Raw genomic sequence first — 25,080 nt, forward strand, 5'->3', positions numbered from 1 at the left:
TCGCTCCAGAAAGAGACTTCCTATGAAGAAGTCATGGACAGAATTCACTCATTAAAGTTGGCTAATTCCTTTATATTGGATGCCGCCTTTCAAATAACGAAATTGGCGGCGAAAAACTCAGGTTTTGCTATAGTAGCGCGGAGGGCGCTTTGGCTAAAATCCTGGTCGGCAGATGTGTCGTCCAAGACTAAGTTACTGAATATTCCTTTCAAGGGTAAGACCCTTTTTGGGCCGGAATTGAAGGAAATTATTTCAGACATCACTGAGGGTAAGGGCCATGCCCTCCCACAGGATAGGCCTTTTAAGGCTAAAAAAAAGTCTAATTTTCGTTCCTTTTGCAATTTCAGGAACGGACCGGCTAATACCTTCTTGTCTAGCGGCAGTGGAGTTAACGCAGCCCAGCCCAAACCCGCTTGGAAGCCCATGCAAGGCTGGAACAAGGGTAAACAAACCAAGAAACCTGCTGCTGCTACCAAGACAGCATGAAGGGGTAGCCCCCGATCCGGGACCGGATCTGGTAGGGGGCAGACTATCTCTCTTCGCTCAGGCTTGGGCAAGAGATGTTCTGGATCCCTGGGCACTAGAGATAGTTTCCAAGGGATACCTGTTAGAATTCAAGAGACTTCCTCAAAAGGGAAGGTTCCACCTGTCTCGCTTATCTTCAGACCAGATAAAGAAACAGGCATTCTTACATTGTGTAAGAGACCTATCAAAGATGGGAGTGATAAACCCAGTCCCCTCCGGGGAACAAGGTCTAGGGTTTTACTCAAACCTGTTTGTGGTTCCCAAAAAAGAGGGAACTTTCAGGCCAATTCTGGATTTAAAGATATTAAACAAGTTCCTCAGAGTTCCATCCTTCAAGATGGAAACCATTCGGACAATCTTACCAACAATCCAGCAGGGTCAATTTTTGACTACCGTGGATCTAAAGGATGCGTATCTGCATATCCCAATCCACAAATCTCATCATAAGTTCCTGAGGTTCGCCTTTCTGGACAAACATTACCAGTTTGTGGCTCTTCCATTCGGTTTAGCCACCGCTCCCAGAATTTTCACAAAGGTGCTAGGGTCCCTTCTAGCGGTCCTAAGACCAAGGGGCATCGCTGTAGCACCTTATCTAGACGACATCCTAATCCAAGCGTCGTCTCTTTCCAAAGCGAGGGCTCATACAGACATTGTGTTGGCTTTTCTCAGATCTCACGGGTGGAAAGTGAACATAGAAAAAAGTTCACTGTCACCGTCCACAAGGGTTCCTTTTCTGGGAATAATAGATTCTGTGGAAATGAAGATCTTTCTCACAGACGTCAGAAAGACAAAACTTCTAAAAGCTTGTTGAGTTCTTCACTCTATTCCTCAACCCTCCATAGCTCAATGCATGGAAGTAATAGGACTAATGGTCGTAGCAATGGATGTGGTTCCTTTTGCTCGAATTCATCTAAGACCATTACAGCTGTGCATGCTCAATCAGTGGAATGGGGACTATACAGACTTGTCTCCCCAAATTCAAGTAGACCAGGTAACCAGGGACTCACTTCTCTGGTGGTTGACCCAGGATCACCTGTCTCAGGGAATGAGTTTCCGCAGACCGGAGTGGGTCATCGTCACGACCGACGCCAGCCTCTTGGGGTGGGGCGCGGTCTGGGACTCTCTGAAAGCTCAGGGCCTATGGTCGCGGGAAGAGTCGCTTCTCCCGATAAACATTTTGGAACTAAGAGCTATATTCAATGCGCTCCTGGCTTGGCCTCAGCTAGCGGAAGCCAGGTTCATAAGATTTCAGTCGGACAACATAACGACTGTTGCGTACATCAATCATCAGGGGGGAACAAAGAGTTCCCTAGCGATGAAGGAAGTAACCAAGATAATCCAATGGGCAGAGAATCACTCCTGCCATCTATCTGCTATTCACATCCCAGGAGTAGACAACTGGGAGGCGGACTATTTGAGTCGTCAGACTTTCCATCCGGGGGAGTGGGAACTCCATCCGGAGGTCTTTGCTCAGTTAACCCAATTATGGGGCATTCCAGACATGGATCTAATGGCGTCCCGTCAGAACTTCAAGATTCCTTGCTACGGGTCCAGATTCAGGGATCCCAAGGCGACTCTAGTGGATGCATTAGTGGCGCCTTGGTCGTTCAACCTAGCATATGTGTTTCCACCGTTTCCTCTCCTCCCCAGGCTCATAGCCAGGATCAAACAGGAGAAGGCCTCTGTGATTCTGATAGCTCCTGCGTAGCCACGCAGGACTTGGTATGCAGACCTGGTGAATATGTCATCGGCTCCACTATGGAAGCTACCTTTAAGACAGGACCTTCTAGTACAAGGTCCATTCGAACATCCCAATCTAGTTTCTCTGCAGCTGACTGCTTGGAAATTGAACGCTTGATTTTATCCAAGCGTGGGTTTTCAAATTCTGTGATTGATACTCTGGTCCAAGCCAGAAAACCTGTGACTAGAAAGATTTACCATAAAATATGGAAAAAATATATCTGTTGGTGTGAATCCAAAGGATTCTCCTGGAGTAAGATTAAAATTCCAAAGATTCTCTCCTTTCTCCAAGAAGGTTTGGATAAAGGATTGTCAGCTAGTTCTCTAAAAGGACAGATTTCTGCATTATCCGTCTTGTTGCACAAACGACTGGCAGCTTTGCCAGATGTACAAGTTTTTGTTCAGGCTTTGGTTAGAATCAAGCCTGTTTACAGACCCATGACTCCTCCTTGGAGTCTAAATTTAGTTCTTTCAGTTCTTCAAGGGGTTCCGTTTGAACCTTTACATTCCATAGATATTAAGTTACTATCTTGGAAAGTTCTGTTTTTGGTTGCTATTTCTTCTGCTAGAAGAGTTTCTGAACTATCTGCTTTGCAGTGTGATCCACCCTATCTGGTGTTCCATTCAGATAAGGTTGTTTTGCGTACTAAGCCTGGTTTTCTTCCAAAAGTTGTTTCCAACAAGAAGATCAACCAGGAAATAGTTGTTCCTTCTTTGTGTCCGAATCCAGTTTCAAAGAAAGAACGTTTATTACACAATTTAGATGTTGTTCGTGCTTTAAAGTTCTATTTAGAAGCAACAAAAGATTTTAGACAAACCTCATCCTTGTTTGTCGTTTACTCTGGTAAGAGGAGAGGTCAAAAAGCTACTGCTACCTCTCTCTCTTTCTGGCTGAAAAGCATTATCCGCTTGGCTTATGAGACTGCCGGACGGCAGCCTCCTGACCGTATCACAGCTCACTCTACTAGGGCTGTGGCTTCCACATGGGCCTATAAGAACGAGGCTTCTGTTGACCAGATATGTAAGGCAGCGACTTGGTCTTCTCTGCACACTTTTGCCAAATTCTACAAATTTGATATTTTTGCTTCTTCGGAGGCTGTTTTTGGGAGAAAGGTTTTGCAAGCCGTGGTGCCTTCTGTTTAGGTAACCTGATTTGCTCCCTCCCTTCATCCGTGTCCTAAAGCTTTGGTATTGGTTCCCACAAGTAATGGATGACGCCGTGGACCGGACACACCAATGTTGGAGAAAACAGAATTTATGCTTACCTGATAAATTACTTTCTCCAACGGTGTGTCCGGTCCACGGCCCGCCCTGGGTTTTTTTTTTTTTTTTATCAGGTTGAAATTTTTTTCTTTATACACTACAGTCACGACGGCACCCTATAGTTTCTCCTTTTTCTCCTAACCGTCGGTCGAATGACTGGGGGGCGGAGCCAGAGGGGGAGCTATATGGACAGCTCTTGCTGTGTGCTCTCCTTGCCTTTCCCTGTGGGGGAGAACATTTCCCACAAGTAATGGATGACGCCATGGACCGGACACACCGTTGGAGAAAGTAATTTATCAGGTAAGCATAAATTCTGTTTTTAAAAATGTTTCCAATATCTGCCACTGAAAATGAGGTTTTGATTTCGGGTGATATGGGAGACGTGTTTTTCAAGTGATTCCAATCCAGAATGGATTTTGCTACTAAATTAAACAAATATTCACTCGAAAACTCCCCAAAAAAGTGTTTTCAGTTTTGGTATCAAAAGGTTACATCACAGTTGTTTTGAATTATTGCTTTGTTCAGTGTGTAATGGAAAACAATATTTAGATATGTGAGATTAACCTTATTGTAATTCTGATTACTTGTAAACTATATGAATGCCATTTGTTAATGGGCATGATGGGTATACATGGCATGTTTGTTCAACGATTATATTGACACTTTAAATATTTTAAAAGTATTTTTTTATTCAGTCATTGATTGAGAAAGCACCATTTCTTTCATGTAATTGGCAAGAGTCCATGAGCTAGTGACATATGGGATATACATTCCTACCAGGAGGAGCAAAGTTTCCCAAACCTCAAAATGCCTATAAATACATCCCCCACCACACCCACAATTCAGTTTTACAAACTTTGCCTCCTATGGAGGCGGTGAAGTAAGTTTGTGCTAGATTTCTACGTTGATATGCGCTTTTCAGCATGCTGAAGCCCGGTTCCTTTCAGAGTGCAGTGAATGACAGAGAGATGTGAAGGGAGTATTACCTTTTGAATACAATGATCATCCTCTAGGGGATCTATTTCTTAGGTTCTCTGTTATCGGTCGTAGAGATTCTTCTCCTACCTCCCTTTTCAGATCGACGATATACTCTTATATACCATTAGATTAGATTAGATTCGTTTTATTGTCATTGTACAAAGTAGGAAAACAGAGACAACGAAATTGTATTTGAAAATCCAACCAATCCCATTCACAGATAGCACTATAATGGTAAGACTAATAGATAACAAAAATTCAAGTGACTTGTGCAAAAAAATTCTATACCGCAAAAATAAATACAATGCAAGTGTAATAAAGTGCAAGTGCAAAAAAAAATCAGTTCCATACAAAAGGAGTATATATATGTTTGTAAAAAAAATGTAATATAAAAAATTGGTCATCTAGCACACATATGTGTATATTTACATTATGTATATAATATGAATCGTGAGTGTTTTATATGAATCACATGTGTATTTTATATTATATGTGTTAAGTGAATAAAGAGTGAAGTGAAAAGGGACCATTAACAATTACCTCTACTGATTCTCGTTTCAGTACTGGTTTGGCTATCTACTTTATGTAGATGAGTGTCTTTTGGTAAGTATGTTTCCTTTTATTTATGACACTCTCAGCTATGGTTTGGCACTTTATATGTAAAGTTCTAAATATATGTTTTATACTTATATTTGCCATGATTCAGGTTAATCAGTTTATTTCCTTCTTACAGACTGTCAGTTTCATTTTTGGGAAATGCATATATATATAAAAAAAAAAAAAATATTCCTTACCTGAAATTTTTTCAATTGACTTTCTTTCTAAATTGCGGGCTGTTAGGCTTGCAGGAGCGCTAAATGCTATAATTTATTGCGTCATTTTTGGCGCAATACTGTTTTGGCACGAAAATTACGTTTGTTGACGTTATGTCGTCATTTCTGGCGTCTTAGTTAGTGCCGAGAGTTTGCACGTAGTTGCATCATCTATGACGCTTGTGTTTGTTGCAGACGTTTTTGGCGGCGAAAAATATTTGTCAGTTTGGGCGTCATACTTGGCGCCAGATTTTGACATTAATTAAGTCATTATTTCTTTTTGCTTCTGGTTTCCAGAGGCTTATCCTGTTTGCATTTTTTCCCATTCCTGAATCTGTCATATAAGGAAATTGATAATTTTGCTTTATATGTTGTTTTTTCTATTACATATTGCAAGATGTCCCATGCTGACCCTGTTTCAGAATCTACTACTGGAATTCTGCTGCCTGATGTCGGTTCTACCAAAGCTAAGTGCATTTGTTGTAAACTTGTGGAAACTGTTCCTCCGCCTGTAGTTTGTGTTAGTTGTCATGATAAACTTTCTAAAGCAGATATTTCCATTAGTAATAATCCATTACCTGTTGTTGTTCCTTCAACATCTAATGTTCAGGATATTCCTGTTAATGTGAGAGAATTTGTTTCTTATTCTATTCAGAAGGCCTTGTCTGTTATACCACCTTCTAATAAACTTAAAAGGTCTTTTAAAACTTCTCATAATTTCGATGAATTTTTAAATGACCAACAACATTCTGATTTATCTATCTCTGATGAGGATCTATCTGGTTCAGAAGATTCTGCCTCAGATATTGACACTGACAAAACTTCATATTTATTTAAAATGGAGTATATTCGTTCTTTATTAAAAGAGGTGTTGATTGCATTAGATATGGAGGAGACTAGTCCTCTTGATATTAAAACTAGTAAACGTTTGAATTCGGTTTTTAAACCTCATGTAGTTATTCCAGAGATTTTTCCAGTTCCTGATGCTATTTCAGATGTAATTTCTAGGGAATGGAATAGTCTGGGTACTTCATTTACTCCTTCTTTAAGGTTTAAAAACTGTACCCTTTGCCAACTGATAGATTGGAGTTTTGGGAAAAGATCCCCAAAGTTGATGGGGCTATCTCTACTCTTGCAAAGCGTACTACTATTCCTACAGCAGATAGTACTTCTTTTAAAGATCCTTTAGATAGGAAACTTGAATATTATCTAAAGAAGGCTTATTTATGTGCAGGTCATCTTCTTAGGCCTGCTATTTCTTTGGCTGATGTTGCTGTGGCTTCAACTTTTTGGTTGGAAACTTTAGCGCAACAAGTACCAGATCCTAATGTGTATAGCATTGTTAAGCTTATTCAACATGCTAATAATTTCATTTGTGATGCCGTTTTTAAAATCGTTAGAATTGATGTCAGGTATATGTCTTTAGCTATTTTAGCTAGAAGAGCTTTATGGCTTAAAACTTGGAATGCAGATATGACTTCTGAGTCAACATTGCTATCTCTTTCTTTCCAAGGTAATAAATTATTTGGTTCTCAGTTGGATTCTATTATTTCAACTGTTACTGGGGGGAAGTGAGCTTTTTTGCCTCAGGATAAAAAGTCTAAGAGTAAATTTAAGGCTTCTAACCGTTTTCGTTCCTTTCGTCAGAATAAGGAACAGAAATCTGACCCTGAAACCTTCTCCAGTCTGGAATAAATCTAAGCCTTTTAGAAAACCAAAAGCAGCCCCCAAGTGCGCATGAAGGTGCGGCCCTCATTCCAGCGCAGCTGGTAGGGGGCAGGCTAAGGTTTTTCAAAGATTTTTGGATCAATTCAATCCAAAATCATTGGATCCAGAACATTGTTTCTCAAGGGTACAGAATAGGTTTCAAGGTAAGACCGCCTGTGAGAGGTTTCTTTCTCTCACGCATTCCAGTGAACCCAGTGAAGGCTCAGGCTTTCCTGACGTGTGTTTCAGACCTGGAGTTATCTGGGGTAATTGTGCCAGTTCCCTTTCCGGAACGGGGTCTGGGGTTTTATTCAAATCTGTTCATTGTTCCAAAGAAAGAGGATTCTTTCAGACCAGTTCTGGATCTAAAGATTTTGAATCGTTATGTAAGAATATCAACATTCACCATGGTGACTATAAGGACTATTCTGCTTTTTGTTCAGCAAGGGCATTATATGTCCACAATAGATTTACAGGATGCATATCTTCATATTCCGATTCATCCAGATCATTATCAGTTCCTGAGATTCTCTTTTCTAGACAAGCATTACCAATTTGTTGCTCTTCCATTTGGCCTAGCAACAGCTCCAAGGATCTTTTCGAAGGTTCTCGGTGCCCTACTCTCTGTAATCAGAGAGCGGGGTATTGCGGTGTTTCCTTATTTGGACGATATCTTGGTACTCAGTCTTTACATTATGCAGAATATCACACGAATCAACTAGTGTTGTTTCTTCAAGAACATGGTTGGAGGATCAGTTTACCAAAAAGTTCCTTGATTCCTCAGACAAGGGTAACCTTTTTAGGATTCCAAATAGATTCAGTATCCATGACTTTGTCTCTAACAGACAAAAGACGTCTGAAATTGGTTTCAGCTTGTCGGAACCTTCAGTTTCAATCATTCCCTTCAGTAGCTATGTGCATGGAGGTTTTAGGCCTCATGACTGCAGCATCGGACGCGATCCCCTTTGCTCGTTTTCACATGAGACCGCTTCAGCTTTGTATGCTGAGCCAATGGTACAGGGATTATACAAGGATATCACAATCAATATCCTTAAATCCCAATATTCGACTTTCTCTGACTTGGTGGTTAGATCACCATCGTTTAGTTCAGGGGGCCTCTTTTGTTCGTCCAACCTGGACTGTGATCACAACAGATGCGAGTCTTTCAGGTTGGGGAGCTGTCTGGGGATCTCTGACAGCGCAGGGGTTTATCGAAATCTCAAGAGGCGAGATTACCAATCAATATTTTGGAACTCCGTGCGATTCTCAGAGCTCTTCAGTTTTGGCCTCTTCTGAAGAAAGAATCGTTTATTTGTTTTCAGACAGACAATGTCACAACCGTGGCGTATGTCAATCATCAAGGTGGGACTTGTGAGTCCCACCTTGATGATTGACATACGCCACGGTTGTGACATTGTCTGTCTGAAAACAAATAAACGATTCTTTCTTCAGAAGAGGCCAAAACTGAAGAGCTCTGAGAATCGCACAGAGTTCCAAAATATTGACTGGTAGTCCTCTAGGTATGAAAGAAGTATCTCGGATACTTGCATGGGCGGAATCCAGTTCCTGTCTAATCTCTGCGGTCCATATCCCAGGTATAGACAATTGGGAAGCGGATTATCTCAGTCGCCAGACCTTACATCCGGGAGAATGGTCTCTTCACCCAGATGTGTTTCTTCAGATTGTTCAGATGTGGGGGCTTCCAGAAATAGATCTGATGGCTTCTCATCTAAACAGGAAACTTCCCAGGTACCTGTCCAGGTCCAGGGATCCTCAGGCGGAAGCAGTGGATGCATTGTCACTTCCTTGGAATTATCAACCTGCTTATCTCTTTCCGCCTCTAGTTCTTCTTCCAAGAGTGATTTCCAAAATCATAATGGAGCGTTCATTTGTACTGCTGGTGGCTCCAGCATGGCCACACAGGTTTTGGTATGCGGATCTTGTTCGGATGTCAAGTTGCCAACCTTGGCCACTTCCGTTAAGGCCAGACCTTCTATCTCCAAGTCCTTTTTTCAATCAGGATCTCAAATTATTAAATTTGAAGATATGGAGATTGAACGCCTAGTGCTTAGTCATATAGGTTTCTCTGACTCAGTGATTAATACTATGTTGCAGGCTCGCAAATCTGTGTCTAGAAAGATTTATTACCAAGTTTGGAAGACTTACATTTCATGGTGTTCTTCTCATAAATTCTCTTGGCATTCTTTTAGAATTCCTAGGATTTTACAGTTTCTTCAGGATGGTTTGGATAAGGGTTTGTCTGCAAGTTCCTTGAAAGGACAAATGTCTGCTCTTTCTGTTCTGTTTCACAGAAAGATTGCTAATCTTCCTGATATTCATTGTTTTGTTCAGCTTTTGGTTCGTATCAAGCCTGTCATTAATTTGGTTTTGAGGGCTTTACAGGCTCATCCGTTTGAGCCTATGCATTCTTTGGCATTAAATTTCCTGGAAAGTATTGTTCCTTTTGGCCATCTCTTCAGCTAGAAGAGTTTCTGAATTATTTGCTCTTTCTTGTGAGTCTCCTTTTCTGATTTTTCATCAGGATAAGGCGGTTTTGCGGACTTCATTTAAATTTTTACCTAAAGTTGTGAATTCCAACAATGTTAGTAGATAAATTGTTGTCCCTTCCTTGTGTCCTAATCCTAAGAATTCTCTGGAGAGATCTTTACATTCTTTGGATGTGGTAAGAGCTTTGAAATATTATGTTGAAGCTACTAAAGATTCCAGAAAGACTTCTAGTCTATTTGTTATCTTTTCTGGTGCTAGGAAAGGTCATAATGCTTCTGCCATTTCTTTGGCATCTTGGTTAAAGCTTTTGATTCATCATGCTTATTTGGAGTCGGGTAAATCCCCGCCTCAGAGGATTACGGCTCATTCTACTCGGTCAGTTTCTACTTCCTGGGCTTTTAAGAATGAAGCTTCTGTTGATCAGATTTGCAAAGCAGCGACTTGGTCTTCTTTGCATACTTTTACTAAATTCTACCATTTTGATGTTTTCTCTTCTTCAGAAGCAGTTTTTGGTAGAAAAGTACTCCAGGCAGCTGTTTCAGTTTGATTCTTCTGCTTATAATTTCAGTTTTTTTTTCATTATAAAGATTAAAACTTTTGATTTGGGTTGTGGATTAATTTTTCAGCGGAATTGGCTGTCTTTATTTTCATCCCTCCCTCTCTAGTGACTCTTGCGTGGAAGTTCCACATCTTGGGTATTTGCTATCCCATACGTCACTAGCTCATGGACTCTTGCCAATTACATGAAAGAAAACATAATTTATGTAAGAACTTAACCTGATAAATTAATTTCTTTCATATTGGCAAGAGTCCATGAGGCCCACCCTTTTTTGTGGTGGTTATGATTTTTTTTTATAAAGCACAATTATTCCAATTCCTTGTTGATGCTTTCGCTCCTTTCTTATCACCCCACTTCTTGGCTATTCGTTAAACTGCATTGTGGGTGTGGTGGGGGGTGTATTTATAGGCATTTTGAGGTTTGGGAAACTTTGCCCCTCCTGGTAGGAATGTATATCCCATACGTCACTAGCTCATGGACTCTTGCCAATATGAAAGAAATGAATTTATCAGGTAAGTTCTTACATAAATTATGTTTTTCCAGTATAATAAGATTTACATTAGAAATCAAAAAGAACATTGTGGGAAATTAGTTTACATAGTGTACATAAATTAATTAAACAGTTCATAACTTTGTTCTACATTATCTTGTAGAAGCAAAGCAAGAGTGTTTTTGTGTGCGTAATTTGATGCTCCAGTGGTAAGTATTAATGGTGTATTCAATATAATTACTGGTTTATCTGTGTCCTGTGTGGCGTAGTTTCACATGCATTATACTGTGGGCGCCATGTACTAAATTATTTGGGAACCTGTCTGCTGACCTTTGGGGTGAACGAGCAGTGGACACTGTACATGTTCGGGGTGTTTTATGGTTGAGAGTGTAAGAAGCAGCAATAATCTTCTTGCACGACAGAAAGCAGGTTTTCATTAGATTAAAATCAGCATCTGCTGCTTAATACCGAGCGCTGTATGTTCTTACTCGCATTAAAAATGGCACATGCTTATTCTTTATTGTTAAATTTGCAATGTTTGAATGGGGCAGTACATACTGATGTTTTTCTTCATAAATGGGGAGAGTCCACAGCTGCATTCATTACTTTTGGAAATTTAGAACCTGGCCACCAGGGGGAGGCAAAGACACCTCAGTCAAAGGCTTAAATACCTCCCTCACTTCCCTCATCCCCCAGTCATTCTTTGCCTTTCTTCATAGGAGGTTGGTAGAGAAGTGTCGGAAGATTAAAGATAGTCTCTTATGGAGGGTAGTACTCTTCAAAATGGGACTGGAGTTTTAAGTAATCCTGTCAGCCTCTCAGTGAGAGAATGGATGAATGTTAGAGTACGGAGATGCAGGGATAGTTTCGCTTCCCTCTTTCTTCACTCAAGTCCATGTCAGAAGCGAAGCTATTATCTGTCACACTTGAAGGGCCGTGTTCCTGTTCCACGGCGTAGATTCCGGTAAGATCGTTTCATTTTAATTTGATGATGTGAATTTAATGTAAACGAAGAAGTCAGGGTCTCAGTGGGACTCCTTTATCATTATGGAATCATGGGTTAATATCTCCTGAGGGGGTTTATTGAACAGGGGGGGGGGGGGCTTTAATCATGCTTGTTATGTTATTCTTTCTGCTCATGTGTAGTGAAATTTGGGCTCGTGGCTATATCGGAACATAACAGCCTTTTTGTCAGGCTGCACGGCCCTGGTGGCCTTGGCGCACTTTTGGGGGGTGTAAAGTGTTGTTTTTTTATTTTTTTCTTTCCATAATTTTCTACACCAAGTTATGGAGGATTCTGATTTTTTGTAGACGGATGTCTCAGATTCAGATTCTACTTCTTGTGAAGAGTATGAAATGGCCCGTGTAATCCATGCCCATCAGTTATGTTCCGAATGCTGCTTTATAGTGCTCTCTTCTCCCGGAAGAGGGAACTTAGAGTCCGCCGAGCAATCCGTCCCTGGGGATCCCATATCCTGTGAGGCACATCCCCTAGAAACTTCCTTGGCTACGCAAGCAGGTGTCCCTAATGCCATTACCCCTTCTCCGGAAGACGGCTTGTTTCCTCCAGAGGTTACGTTACGGCTCCGCATGGCCATATCTATGGCCTTGGAACATTTACATCTTCCAGAGAGGGAGGTGTTGCTGAGATACTGTCCGTGTTCTGCTAACCAGGGCTCATCAGGTGTGGGATCGCCTGGGTCAGGTCATCCATATGGGAAAGCGGTTTCCTATGAAGCTTCAGGGGTCCAACCCTCAGGGCCAGGGTCGTCACTTGCCCCAGCGGAGGTAAGTCTTGCTTTTTGTTATAGACTGGAGCACCTTCATGTCCTGTTGTGGCATGTTTTGGCGGTGCTGGAGGATCCCAGTCCTAATAGGTTGGAGGATCCGCAGTCTTCTGTTCCAGTTGGCAAGCTGGGTTAGACGTGTGGGGATGCAGTTAATCTCCTTATCATCTCCAATTTCCTTCTTTCTTTTTTTTTGTGGATGAGCTTTGAAGGAATGGAGTCTCTGATTGGCTGGTCCTGTTAGTGTACCCATTCTTCTTGGGCATTCACCTGCGGGTGCTGCTTTCTTTTTCTTTGATCCGGTTAGGATGTGTTTTATTCCTTTTGGAAGCTCACGTCTGCTATCATTTTTCCATTGGGAAACATTTCTTCTCTGGAATTTGATACTGGCGATTTTGTGGTCGCTTGAGCACTTCCGGAGAAGTCGCATGTTAAGGTTTCAGTACATTATTTCCTTAGTTTTGTCAATCCCATAGTTCTGCCCATACAGGGCTACAGTCCTCGTTGTCCTGTTCCTATTTGTTGGTGAGGGGCCAGAGCGGATCCTGCTAGGACTGCTCTGGGTAATGTTCCTCGTCTTCTCTTTAAAGTCTTCTTTGGAATTGTCCTTTTGGATCTGTTTTCCTTGATGACAGTATCTCTTCCTTCGGGTTGAGGCTGGTTGGGCCATTTTTTTCTCTCCTTTCCTTGGGGTTGGCCTTTGGTCAGCTGTTTCAGGAAGTAGGACCTTTGGCCTTTTCTACTTCCGGGATTCCATCTGCGCCCATATTTCTGGAGTTTGCAGATTAGGGTGTTCCCTTTTTACAGCTTTTTTGCCCCTGCTTAGACGTTTTTGGGTTTGGAGACTTGGGCAGCTGAGTCCTCCGTTGCTGCAAGGCACCTGTGGAGGAGTATATTCAGATATTTTGATACTGTTTCAGCGGCTTCCGGGGACAGTTTTGCCTTTGGTTGTTCTTTCCTGGGTGCGAGTTGGCACTCTGCGTAGGGGAAGGGTTTTCCTTCATCCTTTCAATCTCAGGGCATTACTTAATCCTTGGCTTCTATGCAGATAGGGATTTCTCCCTTTGCCCTGTTGGGTGGTAGGGTTTTTTTCATTGGTTTTGCCTTGTCTCATTCTGGGTTACTCTTTTTGAGTTACCTTTGGGGTTTCTTTCGCCCTAGTCCTTTTTCTTCCCTTCTGGGGGAATGTGGATGTTCCCCTTCCTTTTGGTAGGGGGTGAGTTTGTTTTGCGGGCTGAGTTCCTTCATGAAAGCGATATTTGCTCTTCACTGTGCAATGTCAGCAATGCAAACGCAAGCTCGCATTTTGATTTGCTGGAAAGCATTGCGTTCACTAGAGCGTGCTTCCATAGGCTCCAATGGGAGCCTTGTTCTGATGCCGTCAGAACTTAAGCGCAGCTATGGCAGTTACTATAAATATATTTGTATATGATTCTATACATAAATATTTATGTGTTAAAGGGACAGTCTAGGCCAAAATAAACTTTCATGATTCAGATAGAGCATGTCATTTTAAACAATTTTCCAATTTACTTTTATCACCAATTTTGCTTTGTTCTCTTGGTTTTCTTAGTTGAAAGCTTAACCTAGGAGGTTCATATGCTAATTTCTTAGACCTTGAAGCACACCTCTTTCAGATTGCATTTTAACAGTTTTTCACCACTAGAGGGTGTTCACGTATCTCATATAGATAACACTGTGCTCGTGCACAAGAAGTTATCTGGGAGCAGGCACTGTTTGGCTAGACTGCAAGTCTATCAAAAGAACTGAAAAAAGGGGCAGTTTGCAGAGGCTTAGATACAAGATAATCACAGAGGTTAAAAGTATATTATTATAAATGTGTTAGTTATGCAAAACTGGGAAATGGGTAATAAAGGGATTATCTATCTTTTAAAACAATAAAAATTCTGGTGTAGACTGTCCCTTTAATATGTGTATATACATAAATATTTACGGGGATTACACAGTTCCCATAGACCGCAATGTAAAGGCATTTTTCACCCCACTCCCGCCAACTTTAGACCCAAAATACTGCCTAGTGCAGTTATTTTATTAAAAAATAAAGATGCTGCTATCTTTTAATTTCTAATAAGATACACTACACTGTATTTTCAGGGCATTTGCAGCACATTTATAAAATGAACCAGAGATCTGTATCTAGTTAATTTTATAAGCACTATAAGCTTGAGGTAGCAATAACCAGCCACTTGTAATGGTTGGTTAATTAGTGCACGCCTGCAAACAGGCAAATTTGCCCGTTTGCAGGCGTGCAATAATTTAGCGCTCCACTTGTAATCTAGCCCTTAGTGTTTACAAACTCAAAATAATTGTGACCTAGTCATTAAATCCTCAGGCCCAGTTAAATCAACACAGCCTAATCTAACTGTTCATAGTCTTCTTATCTTTTACAACAGCTTATCTAGCCAACATTATATAAATGCCACCCAAACACTGTGTCTCTGGAGAATAGCATTTCCATGTCACACATACAGTACCCAGACACAGGCATCTTTCTTGGCAGTGTGTTATAAGTAGACGCCTTCAAAACACAGCAGTAACATTATTTTCTTACATTTATATTTGTCTGCCTACAGCTGTAGAACTTCTGTTTGACAAGAGAGCAGTAAGCAAGAATGTGTAACACACATGTTCAAAGGGGAGAAGTGTAAACACAAGGGCATCCATCTTCGCTCAGAGATTCAGTTGTCTAACTAAACAAACAATGCAAGTGCTTAGGAAAATATGAAGTAGTTGGAGAGCTGTAAAACATTAATACTGATATTGACCTATATCCAGTGCAAAAGCGGTTGGCCACTACAAAATTTAGACCACTCCCTACAAAATCTTTTGAGGGAACCTACCCTTGCACTGTTTACACCAAACCTATGCATGACTAAATAAATAAATAAAATCTAAACTTCAAAAAAGCACAGATTTAATAATGTACAAAAACAAAAAATGTAATAAACATAAGAGAAAAACAGTATGAGGAAACATAAGTGTAGTCTCAGGAGTCTAATAGAAGGGAATGCCTCAATGAAGCTGGCTTAGTTTGGTAATGATTTTTTTTCCTGATGCCTAATTGTCCAAAGCAAAAATGTATGGCAATAAGGTTTGAGAAATCTCTACCTAGTTAATGTGTAATAGAGTTTTCCCAGGGATATTGGGCTATTGGATACGTAGATGAGTTGATCCACTGACCCCATTCTCCTGGTTTTGAAAATAGTAATAGGTTTCAAATGTATCTTACCATATAAATTGCTATTCTATTCTTGCTCTTTTTGTTCCCCATCTCTTATGTCTTTCTTACATTCTCCACTCTCCTAAATTACTTGTGATTCCATCTAGTCTTCAATACTGTTGTCTCCTCCTGCTTTGCTGCTCTTGTTTCTCCACTTCCCTTTTTCTGTTCCCATCTATTTTGTTTTGCCACTGTGAGGTGTGGGTCACTCACTGAAATATAACTTAGAATAGTTTCTCTGTGAGGTGTGGGTCACTCACTGAAATATAACTTACTCGTCCTAAAGCCCGTACACACGGGCCATTTTTTGCAGTACAGCGGTCCCACCCCTTGCACTATAGAGCTTTTAGGTATAATCAGATCTCATTACTTTATCACATTGTGTACATATACCTGCTTCTTTATCTTATATCTGTCCATAAACCAATCACCAATACTTGGAGAGAACAATGGAAAATTAACATTTTATTACCTTAGCTCTTCTATAACCCACTGGGAGTGTTTATTTCTTCTAATGGCTGTGTTAATACAGCTTGGCCTCGTGGCCAAAAACTTTCAGGATAGGTCGGGATACCAAAGGCTAAATAAACTAATTCAAATGCTAATATAAGGGTAATGGAAATACTTCTAAACAATTTAATACACTTCAGCAGGTAAAGTGGATCATTGGGAACAAATTAAAGTAGAGACATTTTTTGAGTAAACTGTCCCTTTAAGTTTGCCTCTGTCTAATATTTGAAGCATTTTACTAAAGTGACAAATATAACAGTATTGTGTTCTTTGTTTGATTTTTGCCAAATTGTGTGGTTTTGTTTTTTTTAAATTTAATAGTCTGGGTTTTTCTTAGGATTTCCCACATAATAGTTCTGAGTATTGGCAGCAGAGATAGTTTGGTGTGGGTGGCGTTGAAGGGGAGTTTGGGGCATTTTTCTAAGTCTAGTACAGACTAGAGACTGTTTATTAATCTTTGTACCCACTGAACCAAATCATAGACTCATCTGGAGTGATTGGCTCTGAAGATCTGATTAAAGGTGAAAGGGTTGGTTAACCCTCTAAGTCATAACCTGGTGACAATTACAGGGTTGTTTAACCCCTTCTGTCACACTGGTCAAAGCTCTGCCCACAAAACACTCCTTAGTCTGCAAGATGGCATCAAGCAGATGTTGAAGATATAAGTAATCTTTAATAGCCTATTTTGTGACGGGCTCTAAATCTTCACTGAAAATTCTATTCTGATTAATTATTTTAATGTTGTTACTGGTTCTGGCAAAAAGGACGACAATAATAGGCCTACTTAACGGCTGGACAAAAATATGTAGCTTTGATAAAGAAAATGTCATAGAAGCAGTTAAACAAATGGAGTTGGACTTAAAAAATAGTGTACATCAAGGATGTAGCAGTTTCTCTTAGCAAGGTTAAAGTTAATGCTTATTCATAGGAAGTTTGGTGCTTTTTTAACTGTTACATTTTTTATTCTGATTATATGTGGAGCATGGATATTATATTTATAATCAGACAGGATAGGAAGCAATATGCAGAACAAAGCTGTAATTTACTTCCAACGGAAACTGGGCCTAAAAAAGCAAATGTTTCCTCTTTTACACCTAGTTGAGCTGGGTGTAATTTTTTTTTTCAATGTATCAACAGTCTCCAACAGTGTATTCATGGTTTGTACTCTCATTGGAAACCTGGTGTAATTAACAGTTTCTAATACTTTCTATGGGACTCGAAAATATTTTCAGCAGTCGAGGTATAACTCGCCATCGGAAGCCGTTGATACACGAAATTGCTTCTGACAGCATATTTCTCTGTACCAACCTCGCACAAACCTAATTACCGCTCAATGGAAATGAGCCCTATCTTGGGCTATATGAAAAAATTGTAATTACTTTTGTCTTGTGTTGTTTTATTTTTTACAATACCTTATGGACTAAGGAAAATAAAAAAGGTTTCTTTCTAATGGTGGTGAGAGTCCATGAAATTCCTTACAGTTGGGGATTCATCACCTCACCACCAGGTGGAGGCAAAGACACCCTACAAAAAAAACTTTAATATATCTGCCACTTCCTGTTTCGCCCAGTATTTCAATGCCTAGCTAAGGAGAACAGGCGAAGACAGAGGTGCTCTGTACTTATTGGATTTTAACCTCACTTTTCCCTCAATGGATAGTTCCTAGAAGAGAGTGGAATAGGAGAGTGCTTAGCTGTGCAATGCACAAGCCTGCCATGGGTATCGCTGGGAAGTTCCTTTAGCCTCATCTTGTTTGGCCATGCTGATGTACTCTCTCAGTATATCCCTTACTATTGTTTTTAGTGCAGGATGGGCTTATGCTCTACCCTCAGTATATAATTTACTGTTATTTACAGTGCAGGATGGGTTTTCTACTGTACCCTCAGTATATTCTCTACTGTTAGTTACAGTGCAGGATGGACTTATGCTGAACCCTCACTATATTTGACAACGTTTGACTTTAATGCTCATGTGTGCCAGCGTCATGGCATTCCTGGCCGCACACATCAGTGCTTCCATTTTCGATTCCTCAAGACCAGTATTAAAACAAGCAGTATATAACTGGATGTTAAAAATGCACTCAGGCAGTGACTGTTCTATGGGGATGGCCCTTTGTATTATAATCACCTTTGTTAGCCTTCTCCGTAAGACCCCAATCGCCAATTAGGTCTTACTGGATTCTGTAAAATGCTACATCAATGCGATAAATCTAAAGTGAAAATGTCACCCAAATTTTCCTAACGGGATAGCCAAAGTAAATGTTAAACGTAAGACGCCTATGGGGACGGAATAGATTACAGCAAGAATGTGTAATAAACAATTACACAAGACAAATGACCGTAAATAGTATATACACAACAGAGGCGGATTTGAGCAGTGTGCATATTAATACAAATTACTGTACCTATTATTTGTTTGATGCAATATCTATATAGTTTGTTGCCTCACAATCTTACTTGTAGGCCATCTACATAGAACAGTCACTGCCTGTGTGAATTTCTAATATCCATTTATATACTGCTTGTTTTAATACTGGTCTTGAGGAATGGAAAATTGAAGCAGTGAAGTGTACGGACAGGAATGCCATGACACTGGCATGCATACACATTAAGGTCAAACAGCTGATGCCACATCACAGGATGTAACGTGGTTCCCTAATTTCACTGATTCGCTGTTTTCTCAGAACACCGCCTCCTTAGCTTAGATTTCTGCTTTTTTCAAATAAAGATAGCAAGAGAACGAAGAAAAATTGATAATAGGAGTAGATTAGAAAGTTGCTTATAATTGCATGCTCAATCTGAATTATGAAAGACAAAATTTGTTGAATGTATAAATAGTAGGGTTGCACCGATAATATTTTTTTAAGACCGAGTACAAATACAGATACTTTTTTCAAATACTCACCAATACCAATTACCGATACTTCTTTTTTAATCTCATGACAGTTTTCCAAGCACAGTGCAGACTAATGAATTATGAACTGTAACTCAAAAGACATTTTGAAATAATACATTTCTTGTCACAAAGTTCACAGAACATGTTTATAAATAAAAATTATTACGATCAAATATATTAATAATAACAACAATAAATAACAGCTGCAGCAGCTGTGGCTGGAAAGCTACAATTTAAAGGGGTGATTACTGGATGCTATTGGGTTGTATGGTGCCTATATAACATCAATCTGACATTTGTATTTAATACAAAGTAATATAATTTAATTCTGGAAAAAATATTTGGAAAGGAGTGTCCCAGTAATCCCCTTTGAGAAAAATGGGGCATTTGAATTCTTCTGACTAGGACTGGTCTTCATATTTCTCCAGGGCTGCTTTTTATTCTCAGTCCTCAGAGTACAGTATGTTTTTAACATACTTGTTCAAGATGAGAACTAGCAGTATAACAGGCAATCTAGCTATTTGAATATTTTTTAAAAGTTAGTGGCAAGTTCTTTTTAATGAACAGAACAGAAGCATCTCTGCATGTTCAGCTATAATTCTGTTTCTGCTATCAGTAAGGACGTTTGACGCTAAGCTGAACAGTCTTTCACTTTTCACACTACTGCATGGGGCAGAAATATATTTTTGGGCCATTTTAGCCAGAGCTGGAAATCTCAGTTTATTAACTACCCAGTACTTCAGGGGTTTGCCTGAACGAGGTGTATAGTAGCGACTTTTAGAGCACTGCTCTGACGTACAATAATGCAAATAACAGCAATTTGTATTGGCAGAACAGAAGTAAACAAGTTTTAGTTAAGTTTCCACTCCAGCTTAAATGAAATGGGACATGCAGTTTGAAAAACGCCACAAGATGATGTATGGGTAGGAAGTGGAGGTATCGGTTTAAGTATCAGTGCTCAGTACTATAAAATGTGAATTAAATATTATTCTGTAATATATTTTAGGTTTCTGTATGATATCTCTGTATGATAAAATATGTTCTTAATCAGTGTAGTATGTGCTGGATTACCTGTTCTGCTATTTCCAAAATATATTTTCTAAATTAAAATATCTGCTCGTTTTTGAAAACTGAGAGCCTTTCCATAGTGTGGACAGAAAACCTCTTCTGGGGTGGAGGCATGAGGTCAAGTGGAACTGGAATCTTGACAGTCTGTCTTTGAAATTCCAATTTAACAGGAAGTAGGTTTCAACTGGTCTCATGATATTTGTGATCATTTCACCAGCGTAATTAGACATGGCAGTGGTCTTTATTATATTTTAACAGCTTTTCCATACTGTGTCTGCATGTTTTCAACCTTTTATTTTATCATTCTGCTATTCAATTAAATTCTATAAGGGATCTGTCCCAAACTAATAGAAGGTTTCTGCTTGATAAATATCAGAATGCAATTTGAGCATTATGGCTGGTTCCATTTTCTGCAACATATACACAACTTCATTTAGATTTGCAATCTTCAGGGACTTCTGAAAATGTATGTCTAGTTTTATGAAAATACGCCCAGAATATTTACATAACCTTCCTTTTAATAATGCCAGCTCAAAACTCTGTGCTTCTGAAGTAAAGGGATTTACATTTTTTTATACCATGTAATCTGCGTGACCAAAATAATTAGAAAATGAATGGTCAGAGTTCTCCCGCGTATTCCCTAGCTATATCATAAGTAAAATACATGCACAAACTTTCTGACATGGATATCATTACTGTGTAATATTAGTATTCATTTTCTTCAAAAGTGACATTTTGTACAAAAAGTTAAATATTTACAGAAGTCTAGTGTAGGGAAATGGTCTTGTAAAGTTGAAAGCTGTTCAAAGAACATTAATAAATTAATGATACCTGATTCATATATTATACATAATCATTAATGCATACACAGATTGTGTATAGCAAAAATGTTATATTTTATAATAAACTACAAATTATGCCTTTACATAGTTTACAATTTTGCTAGTACAGGTACCTCAGTAGTGGCTAATGAATGCTCTTTACAAATAAATAAATTTGTCTAAACAACAAACATAACATATACATATACACACGTGTAAAAAAGGCACACAAATTATAATTAAAAAAATAATTATCATTTCACATCAAGCCACTTCAGCTCATCTTCACCACCCATGTACCATTACTGTCAATAAATAGTTAAATATACTTATAGATTGAAAATGTTTTAAATGAGTTTTAACCTTGTTTCTTTTGTGGTGAGAGTCCACAATCTATTACTCCTGGGAATTATACTCCTGACCAGGGGAGGAGGCAAAGATATCAAAACTCCAAAAGCCCTTAAAACCCCTCCCACCTTATTGGAAACAAGTCTTCTCTTTGCCTTCGCAGGAGGAAGGTGAATAAGTAAGGTGCTCCAGGTGTTTGTGAGAAGGGTTCTCAGACCGATTTGATGCCCAGTTTTCCCTTAGAGAGCTTCCCTCTGATGAAGGGGGTAAGACTTCATTGCTTCCGAGAGCTTCTTTATTTAGGTGTAAGGTTACTTTATCCTCAGTCACTTTGTATACAAAGTAAATAGGAGGCGATATACTACCTTTATCTGATCCAGAAGTATAATCAAAGTCACCAGCTCCTCTTCTTAAGGTACAGGAAAACCAACATGTATCTATAAGGTAAAAACAAAAGGGTGCCTCATGGTATAGACTATGTGAATTTTGAAACAAATAAAAAAAATCCCAAATGGTTGCACTCACAAGTGAGATGGCACTATTTAGATGAATAGTGCAAATAGGCAGGATGGCTGATGCTCACGGCAGAAACCTCCAGGGGAATTCCTCCTTAGACACAAGAGTCTCCAACATCCAACCAGAAGCAATCAGGAGAAGTCCAGCAGCCACTTTCCACAAATAGTACACTCCAAATATGTCACAATCTCATAGCTGTTTAAAAAAAATACAGCTAGTGAGCTAGTGACGTATGGGATATACATTCCTACCAGGAGGGGCAAAGTTTCCCAAACCTCAAAATGCCTATAAATACACCCCTCACCACACCCACAAATCAGTTTTACAAACTTTGCCTCCTATGGAGGTGGTGAAGTAAGTTTGTGCTAGATTCTACGTTGATATGCGCTCCGCAGCAGGTTGGAGCCCGGTTTTCCTCTCAGCGTGCAGTGAATGTCAGAGGGATGTGAGGAGAGTATTGCCTATTTGAATTCAATGATCTCCTTCTACGGGGTCTATTTCATAGGTTCTCTGTTATCGGTCGTAGAGATTCATCTTTTACCTCCCTTTTCAGATCGACGATATACTCTTATATATACCATTACCTCTACTGATTCTCGTTTCAGTACTGGTTTGGCTTTCTACTACATGTAGATGAGTGTCCTGGGGTAAGTAAGTCTTATTTTCTGTGACACTCTAAGCTATGGTTGGGCACTTTTATATAAAGTTCTAAATATATGTGTTCAAACATTTATTTGCCTTGACTCAGGATGTTCAACGTTCCTTATTTCAGACAGTCAGTTTCATATTTGGGATAATGCATATGAATTATTCAATTTTACTTTTTCCCTGTGGGCTATTAGGCTCGCGGGGGCTGAAAATGCTTCATTTTATTGCGTCATTCTTGGCGCAAATTTTTTTTTTCTGTTTCCGGCGTCATACGTGTCGCCGGAAGTTGCGTAATTTTTGACGTTTTTTTGCGCCAAAAGTGTCGGCGTTCCGGATGTGGCGTCATTTTTGGCGCCAAAAGCATTTAGGCGCCAAATAATGTGGCCGTCTTTTTTGGCGCTAAAAAATATGGGCGTCACTATTGTCTCCACATTATTTAAGTCTCATTATTTATTGCTTCTGGTTGCTAGATGCTTGTTCACTGGCATTTTTTCCCATTCCTGAAACTGTCATTTAAGGAATTTGATCAATTTTGCTTTATATGTTGTTTTTTCTATTACATATTGCAAAATGTCACAGGTTGACCCCGAGTCAGAAGATACTTCTGGAAAATCGCTGCCTGGTGCTGGATCTACCAAAGTTAAGTGTATCTGCTGTAAACTTGTGGTATCTGTTCCTCCAGCTGTTGTTTGTAATGAATGTCATGACAAACTTGTTAATGCAGATAATATTTCCTTTAGTAATGTTACATTACCTGTTGTTGTTCCATCAACATCTAATACTCAGAGTGTTCCTGTTAATATAAGAGATTTTGTTTCTAAATCCATTAAGAAGGCTATGTCTGTTATTCCTCCTTCTAGTAAACGTAAAAGGTCTTTTAAAACTTCTCATTTTTCAGATGAATTTTTAAATGAACATTGTCATTCTGATTCTGATAATGATTCCTCTGATACAGAGGATTCTGTTTCAGAGGTTGATGCTGATAAATCTTCATATTTATTCAAAATGGAATTTATTCGTTCTTTACTTAAAGAAGTCTTAATTGCTTTAGAAATAGAGGATTCTGGTCCTCTTGATACTAAATCTAAACGTTTAAATAAGGTTTTTAAATCTCCTGTAGTTATTCCAGAAGTTTTTCCTGTCCCTGATGCTATTTCTGAAGTAATCTCCAGGGAATGGAATAATTTGGGTAATTCATTTACTCCTTCTAAACGTTTTAAGCAATTATATCCTGTGCCATCTGACAGGTTAGAGTTTTGGGACAAAATCCCTAAGGTTGATGGGGCTATCTCCACTCTTGCTAAACGTACTACTATTCCTACGGCAGATAGTACTTCTTTTAAAGATCCTTTAGATAGGAAAATTGAATCCTTTCTAAGAAAAGCTTACTTATGTTCAGGTAATCTTCTTAGACCTGCTATATCTTTAGCGGATGTTGCTGCAGCTTCAACTTTTTGGTTAGAAGCTTTAGCGCAACAAGTAACAGATCATAATTCTCATAACATTGTTAATCTTCTTCAACATGCTAATAACTTTATTTGTGATGCCATCTTTGATATCATTAGGGTTGATGTCAGGTATATGTCTCTAGCTATTTTAGCTAGAAGAGCTTTATGGCTTAAAACTTGGAATGCTGATATGTCTTCTAAGTCAACTTTGCTTTCCCTTTCTTTCCAGGGTAATAAATTATTTGGTTCACAGTTGGATTCTATTATTTCAACTGTTACTGGAGGGAAAGGAACTTTTTTACCACAGGATAAAAAATCTAAAGGTAAATTTAGGTCTAATAATCGTTTTCGTTCCTTTCGTCACAGTAAGGAACAAAAGCCTGATCCTTCACCCTCAGGAGCGATATCAGTTTGGAAACCATCTCCAGTCTGGAATAAATCCAAACCTTTTAGAAAACCAAAGCAAGCTCCCAAGTCCACATGAAGGTGCGGCCCTCATTCCAGCCCAGCTGGTAGGGGGCAGATTACGTTTTTTTCAAAGAAATTTGGATCAATTCAATTCACAATCTTTGGATTCAGAACATTGTTTCAGACGGGTACAGAATTGGCTTCAAGATAAGGCCTCCTGCAAAGAGATTTTTTCTTTACCGTGTCCCAATAAATCCAGCGAAGGCTCAAGCATTTCTGAAATGTGTTTCAGATCTAGAGTTGGCTGGAGTAATTATGCCAGTTCCAGTTCTGGAACAGGGGCTGGGGTTTTATTCAAATCTCTTCATTGTACCAAAGAAGGTCAATTCCTTCAGACCAGTTCTGGATCTAAAAATATTGAATCGTTATGTAAGGATACCAACATTCAAAATGGTAACTATAAGGACTATTCTGCCTTTTGTTCAGCAAGGGCACTTTATGTCCACAATAGATTTACAGGATGCATATCTGCATATTCCGATTCATCCAGATCACTATCAGTTTCTGAGATTCTCTTTCCTAGACAAGCATTACCAGTTTGTGGCTCTGCCGTTTGGCCTAGCAACAGCTCCAAGAATTTTTACAAAGGTTCTCGGTGCCCTTCTGTCTGTAATCAGAGAACAGGGTATTGTGGTATTTCCTTATTTGGACGATATCTTGGTACTTGCTCAGTCTTCACATTTAGCAGAATCTCATACGAATCGACTGGTGTTGTTTCTTCAAGATCATGGTTGGAGGATCAATTTAC

At 39.4% G+C, this 25,080-nt stretch overlaps 1 protein-coding gene across 1 annotated transcript in view; it reads left to right on the forward strand.

Moving 5' to 3' along the window:
• MCPH1 (microcephalin 1) overlaps window positions 1-25,080 on the forward strand; it is a 1,050,284-nt gene that overhangs the window by 869,130 nt on the left and 156,074 nt on the right. The window lies entirely within an intron of this gene.

The sequence above is a fragment of the Bombina bombina genome, chromosome 4 (assembly GCF_027579735.1).
Source record: "Bombina bombina isolate aBomBom1 chromosome 4, aBomBom1.pri, whole genome shotgun sequence".
NCBI classification, from domain to species: domain Eukaryota; kingdom Metazoa; phylum Chordata; class Amphibia; order Anura; family Bombinatoridae; genus Bombina; species Bombina bombina.